Raw genomic sequence first — 7453 nt, forward strand, 5'->3', positions numbered from 1 at the left:
GTTGTGAGACACTGGCAGTTCATCCAGTCTTGAGGACCTCCAGGTAGTCCTCTGTAGAGAGATCCAGGCTATCCCAGTACAGACAGCAAACAGCAAGGCAGGTCACCAACTGTCAGCCAAGTCACCAATAGTCAGTCCCAGCTAAAGAGATGTACATTCCAATTGTATAGTGAAAGAGGTCTTAAATGGACCTCAAATTACAGTGGCACGATTTACAGGTAGTGTCGTTTGCAAATTGAGGCACAGAACAAGCAAGGCAGCCACACACTGGTCCAATGATCAAAGAGCGAGAGACAAGAAAGGTGAGGCTCGCTGAGCCATTTATCTCTCTGCCCTTCAATTAATGCCACATGTGTTTATCGGCCAGGCTGGCACAATGAACTAACTTTCTAAGCATCTCACAGCAACAGCATCCAGTGAAGGTTCAAAAAATCGACTTTTCCATTTTCCTCTTACGAAAATTTGGATAACATTATTTCTTCTCACCATTCAACTCCAGAAAGTTTACCAATTTTCTGTGGTTTCTAACTCATGTCATAGCCTTCAATGATGATCTCACTTGAAAATTACTATGGGATTTCTATCAATGCAGACCAATAATCCTGAAGAGAAGCAAGCTGATTCTGTGTTCAGATATTTACTTTAACTTTATTGTCCCATAGCAATGTTTATCTTTCACATTGAGGCAATAGTTCTATATGAGGATTATGCCTCATCAATGATTTACTTTAAACCCAACATAAATATCAAGTTACCATATTTTATTTTATGAAATATACTAAAACTAGGATTATTTTTTATCATACAACAGTTACTATTAATTTTTATAATAAAATAAATTTAACTTACAATGAGTTTTCCAATTGCAATGCTAACCTAATATGCTTTGGCCTCTTAATTTCTATTATTTTCATTGATGTCTATAATATCAGACATGTGTATAGGACTGTTTTCTGCACTGCATTACCTTATTTGTCATTTAATTTTCCAATAAATAATGTTTCTTCGGTTTCTTTTTCTAACACTTTGCAGCTTGGTGTTCCGTACATATGATTAATGAAAATCATTCTTAGACTGCTTCTAGCTAACATCGTTTCTTCCTGGGTTCCTGTATGTCCAATTAAAGAGATTGAAGTTCAATCTTAGGAAATTATGTAATAATTATCTCTACTTACTGAACCAGTAATTGTAAATTAATTTGCATATGATCTTAGACAAGTTACTTAAGCTCTCATGAACTTTGGTTTTCTCATTTTTAAATTAAAAATGTACCGAGTGAATGCTTTGATATAAAATAGATGTAGTAGCTCCTAATTACTGTGATAACAAATTACCACACCCTGAGTGGTTCAAAAATACATTTTACTGTGTAACAATTTTGTAAGTTAGAAGTTTACCATTATCTCACCCGGTTGAAATCAGAGTCCAGCAAAACTGTGTGCCATTTTAGAAACTGCCGTGTTTCCTGGTGTTCAGTTTCTAGAGACCATCAGAGGAAGTCTTTTGCTGATCTGACTCATGGTAATGTTATTTACAACAAAACACTGCCCGAATCTGCACCTTCCTCACCATGGTCATGTTTGAGCCCATTGTTGCAGTCACTGAATAAATCCACCTCATTTAGTACCTTCCTATTTTTCCTTCACCCTCTGTTTTACCAAGCATCATGCCCATGGACTATTTGGTTCTCTCCCACTCTACTCCACTCCTAATGAGAAGCTGTCCTCGGGTGCGATGAAGAGCCCCTTGAGGACCTGGTATTTGAGGTAAAATTAAGAGGCTGTGGGTTTCAGCAGCAATAGTCATCCTACCCAATACATCAGACGCTGGGTGATTGACTGCATGGCCTGAGAACCACTCTTGTCTTAGTCTTAATGTTGTGCTCATTTAGAGGTCTCACAATATTTGTCTTTTTTTGTGAATTATTAGTTCACTCAGGTGTGGAACTGGCTGGGGAATGGGGGTGAGTGGGGGGATCCCAGGAAGCCAGAAGTCCAAGTACTCTAGAGACTAAGAGCATGTGGGTCCAGAGACCAAGAGCATGTGGGCCAAGTGACTGGGGCCTCAAGTAGGCATGTGTTCCCATGTGGGGGAGGGAAATCCCCACCCTCCACCTGCCACCGGCCAGGAGAAGAGTAAGCGCTTAACACCTCTGGCTGGGAAGGCATGGTTGAAGTTATTGGTTGACTTCATTGGCTGAATTAGGCCTACTCCTAGGATGTACCTGAAGTGGAGGGTAGATTTTAGGTTTCAACTGTGCAAATGCATCCTAGTCTGTGCATGCTTAGTTTGGGGACTTCCCATAGGTGTCCAACCTCCTCTATGGGGGTTTATTTCTTTCCAACCTCCTCTATGGGGGACTTTGCAGACATGGTAGTTTTAACCCTAAGCTAGCTACCTAACAGGTAAAGCACAAAGACCTATTTTATTCTTCTTCTGTAGATAGTCTTTGTTCATCTGATGTCTATTTCTGTTCCACTTGTAGTTAGTAATTATATTTATGAATTGTTTAAAATAATAAATAGGGGATTTGAATCAGATTTTTATATGGTGGCATTTTGTATATTTAAGATATATATAATGATGCTATCTGAGGTGATTTTTAAAAAATCATTTTATTGGGGGCTTGTACAGCTCTTATCACAATCCATACATACATCTATTGTGTCAAGCACATTTGTACATTTGTTGCCATCATCATTGTCAAAACATTGTCTTTCTACTTGAGCCATATATATATGTATGTGTGTATATATATATATATATATATATGTATGTGTGTGTATATATATATATATAATAATTGATTTTGATTCACCATTAACCAGAAGTCCTAACTTAAGAACAATCCAAATCAATATATACCTTCAAGAAGGGTTCACTAGAGACATGGATTCTACAGGAAAGTGTGGTAAAGGAATCAGAAAGAAAATGTGGTGGTCGTGGTGTTAAAAGCTTTTGTTAAAACAAGCAGCCAGTCAAGTGTTGGCAGTTAAACACACATTGAAGAAGCACCCCACCATGTATGATCCCAGGATGGTAAATAGCCAAAGGATGGAATTGTATTCTATCTTAAATTCTGAGCAGTTGGTGTGCTGTGAATGACAGTCAAAGCCCACAATCCACCCAAAGAGTCACCGCATGGATTAGGTCTCCTCTGCAATCTCTTAGACATGGACCATGGATGTGAAAAGCCTTGTCCTCACAGAGAGTGCATTGGAAAGTAAGTTGATCACTGCAGAAACAGTTTAAAATTCAGTATCTTTCTCTTTGTTTTCCTTTTGACCTACTTATAACTGGTTCTAGTGTTTATTATTTTCTGCTATACTTTACATTGAGGTTTTTCTGGGGTTTTTATTGTTTTTGGTAGTGTTTTTTTGTTTGTTGTTTTTTTTTCATATGATTTTCTTTACATAAAATGCAGGATAGGTAACCTAGAGAGACAGTAACTAGATTAATGATTGCTTGTGGTTATAACAGGGAAGGTAGGGGGTAACTGAGGATCTAATAATGGATACAAGAATGAAGAAAATAATCTAAATTTAATTGTGGTGTTGATTTCACAACTCTTGTTTAATATACTCAAATAGCAAATTGTATGTTTCGTGAATTATATGTCAACAGAATGGTTAAATTAAAAGAAGAACTTTATTGGCCTGGGAGGAGCATAAGGCACTCTGATGGCAATGTAGGATAATTACTGTAGCATAAAGGACCGGTAACCAGATGGTTGATGGTTCAAACCACCAGTCACTTCAGGGGAGAGGGTGAGACTGCTCCCATACAGATTTACAGTTTTAGAAACCCTAAGGAACAATTCTACTGCACTGTGTAGAGTCATAATTCATCAGTCATCTAAATGGGGCTGGTGAAGGTGGATAAGGAGTATATGTCAGGAAACAATAGTTTTGCATTAATTTTTTTCAAATTGTTAATTAGTGAATGTATACAAAACAGAATGGTTTTTCATTAAACTATTCACTCACATTTTTTGTCATCTCACATCTTGTTATTTTCATTCAATAAAGGTTTCTATGATTATATAGTATTATTTTTCACATTCTTATACTTCTGTGGCAGTTACAGAATGCCCTGTCAACTTGAGTGAAGTGGTGGAGTCTGGCTTGTCAACCAGGTCACTTCTTGATGACCAGATTTGGAGACAAGCCTGAGATAAGTAGTTTATTATAGGGCAGACCCAGTCTCTCTGCCTTCTGTTTCTGTTGCTGAGACACTCAGAGATCTGGAGGAGACACATGGAGACCTATGCCAGTATTGAGATGCTTCCACTGCCACTGGATCCACAAGATCTTAAGCCCAGTGGCCTGTGATCTTCCTGAATCTGATGTCATTGAATGTGTTGTATGAGTATAAAGAGGAATTTATAAATTAGTATTGGACATATGGGTCAAGATCAGACTTAGGGGATTGATCTGGACTGAATTGGGATGTTTCATCAAAATACAATTGTTCTTTTGTATAAAGCTCTTTTTTATACACTTATGAGTGTCTATGAATTTGTTTCTCTAGTCATAGGACGAATACAGCATCCAAATGTACTACAGTCATTGAGTCAATTCCTGCATATGGCAAGCCTGTACAGGGATTCCAAGGTTGTAAAACCTTACCGGAGCAAATGGCCTCAACTTTCTCAATAGGATTATCTGCTTCTTAGTGAAAAATACTTTTTTGTTTTGTTTTGTTTTTTGTTTTACACGACACTCTTATCACAGTCCATACAAATACATACATCAATTGTATAAAGCACATCTGTACATTCTTTGCCCTAATCATTTTCTTTTCTTTCTTTCTTTTCCCTTTTCTTTTTTTACATTTTATTAGGGACTCATACAACTCTTACTTTTGAGGGGAAAAAAACTTGAGCTTTTAAAAGTTCACCCATTGTATTTTGCTGTTTAGATACTCAATTACAACTGGGTTAAGTCCAATAATTTATGATTCCCAAGTGTACCACCCTTTACATCCAGATTTTGAGAATACCTGTTTGGGGTTCAAGAATACAATTTTTACTTTTAACTATATAATATTAAAAAATGGCAAATACTTTATCAAACAATATGTTATAGCAGTTAATACAGATCTGAAAAATGTTAATGATGTCTTTATAGAGATGTAAATCAAAACAATAGTAAGATATCATTTCATTCAACATACAAATCTCCAAACTCACTGCCTTGGGTCAATGCAGACTCACAGTGGTCCTCCTGTGGTTTTCCAAGATGGTAACTATTTGCAGAATTAGAAAGTCCAGTATTTCTCAAACTGAGCTGCTATTGGTTTCGAACTGCTGCTCTGGCGGATCGCAGCCCATTGCTTAACCACTACAACACCAGGGCTCCATTCTCATTACAAGTGACATTAAACACACACACACACCAGACAGCAAAAAGGTTTTCTGCTGGTAAGAGTGTGGAGATTCTTGGACCCTAATACTCTGAAGACGGGACTGTAAAGCTGTAAAAATATAGAAAGGATTATAGTACTTCTTTAATGAGTTGGAAATTAAAAATACCATATGATTTAAATATCTCATTTTTGGGTATATTCAGGAGCTTAAACATTCACGGAAAAATTCCATTCTATTTTTATTCCATTTTCCAAAACTTTTTGAAACTGCCTCCTCGCATAGAAATAAGAGCTGTGATGTGAATAGATACAACCACGTTATTGCAGCACTCATCACAATAATTAAAAAATGGAAACCACCTGAATGTTTGTCAGTGGCAGAAATTGGATAAACAACCTATTGTACATACGCATATTATAATACAATGTACTATGAAAGAAGAAAGGGGGATCTGAACATTTTCTCATAACATGTATGAACTTAGAGGACATTATGCTAAATTGAATCAGTCAATCACAAAAGGGAAAATATTTAAAAATATCAAGAAATGTTTTCACACTAACAGAAACATTTTTTGGTGTTATAAAATGCAAGGGGGTAGTGAAGAAAAATAAGATAACTCTTTACTTGAGTGAAAAAGAAGACATAAAAATAAATTCAAGCTTTAACAAAGATAAAAAATGTAATGTAAGATGAAATAGTGTCATGGATTTGGATTTATGGCAGGTCTGATCCCTTGGACCTCTCACAGTGTGCCATGCCAAAGCAAATTGCAACCCTAAACCATTGCCTGGCTTTACCCCATGGGATTCAGGCACTGAAGAGGGTTGCACAGTGAAAAAAAAAAAAAGAAATAGAAGAGAGTAACTGATGAGATAGTAATATATGTATTAGATTGTATTAACATAAGATGTAATCATCAAAAAGATGAAAAACACAGAGTCTCTATACAAAAGAAACGGTTCACATTAAACCATTTCAGGAGCATATAATCAAGAATTAATGGTACTGAAGGAAGATATCCAATCTGCATTGAAAGTATTAATGAAAATTAAGGCTCTAGGAATTGAGAGAACGCCAGCGGAAATATTTCAACACAATAATGGACTGCAGGCACTCACTCATTTTTGTCAAAGAAATGTGGCCAACCAAAGGGAAGAGATCCATATATGTACTTATTCAAAAGAAAGGTGATCCAACAGAACCCTCAAATTGTTGAACAATATTATTGATATAATATGCAAGAAATGTTTTGTTGAAGATCATTCAATAATGGCTGCCAGCAATCCAAGAAAAATTCAGCAGAAGATGAGGTAAGAGGTATATCCTTGCAGATGCCAAAGAATCTTGGCTGAAAAATATTAGAAAGATTTCTACCAATGTGTTATTGACCATGCAAAGGAATCAAAAACATTATTTTGACTATGAATTTGATAATTGAAATGTCATAATTTGTGTACATTTTCTCCAACTAATATCAACTTTGTAAAGTTTTTTGTGTGTGTTTAACATTTTTTGGTAAAGCATGGCTTCCTATTATCATTTTAATATGCATTCTCCAATTATTTTTGTTGATCTTAGGTGGCATAATGTCCGCTCCAACATATGGTCAAACCCATGTATAACAGAAGGGAATTTTGTATGATTAGTGGCCATACTCCCAATAGTCTTCATGCTTAAGCACTTGTTGCGGCCACTGTGTCAGCCATTTCAGTAAAAGTGTTAGGGGGCCTGAAGTCTATTCTTTTCAAAAAAAACATTAATATATTCTTTGAGTATCCAGTGGATGCTATTTGATATTTTTAAAACTCTTAAACAGTTTCCTTTCTTTTAAAAAATTTTTGCACACACATTGTAAGAAGGATAATCAATAATATATATATATTTTATTTTTAAGTCATTTTATCAGGGGATCATAAAACTCTTCTCACAATCGATACATACATCAATTGAGCACATTTGTACATTCATTGCCCTCATCATTCTCAAAACATTTGCTCTCCACTTAAGCCCCTGGCATTAGGTTCTCATTTTTCCCCTCCCTCCCCACTACCCCATCCCTCATGAACCCTCGATAATTTATAA

General features: G+C 36.1%; 1 non-coding gene across 1 annotated transcript; it reads left to right on the forward strand.

Moving 5' to 3' along the window:
- The first annotated feature begins 6071 nt into the window (after positions 1–6071).
- On the forward strand, positions 6072–6205 carry LOC142442183 (small nucleolar RNA SNORA42/SNORA80 family). The gene has a single exon (XR_012783413.1). It is a non-coding gene; the product is annotated as a small nucleolar RNA SNORA42/SNORA80 family (small nucleolar RNA).
- The last annotated feature ends 1248 nt before the right edge of the window (positions 6206–7453 follow it).

Source organism: Tenrec ecaudatus, chromosome 2 (assembly GCF_050624435.1).
Source record: "Tenrec ecaudatus isolate mTenEca1 chromosome 2, mTenEca1.hap1, whole genome shotgun sequence".
NCBI lineage: Eukaryota > Metazoa > Chordata > Mammalia > Afrosoricida > Tenrecidae > Tenrec > Tenrec ecaudatus.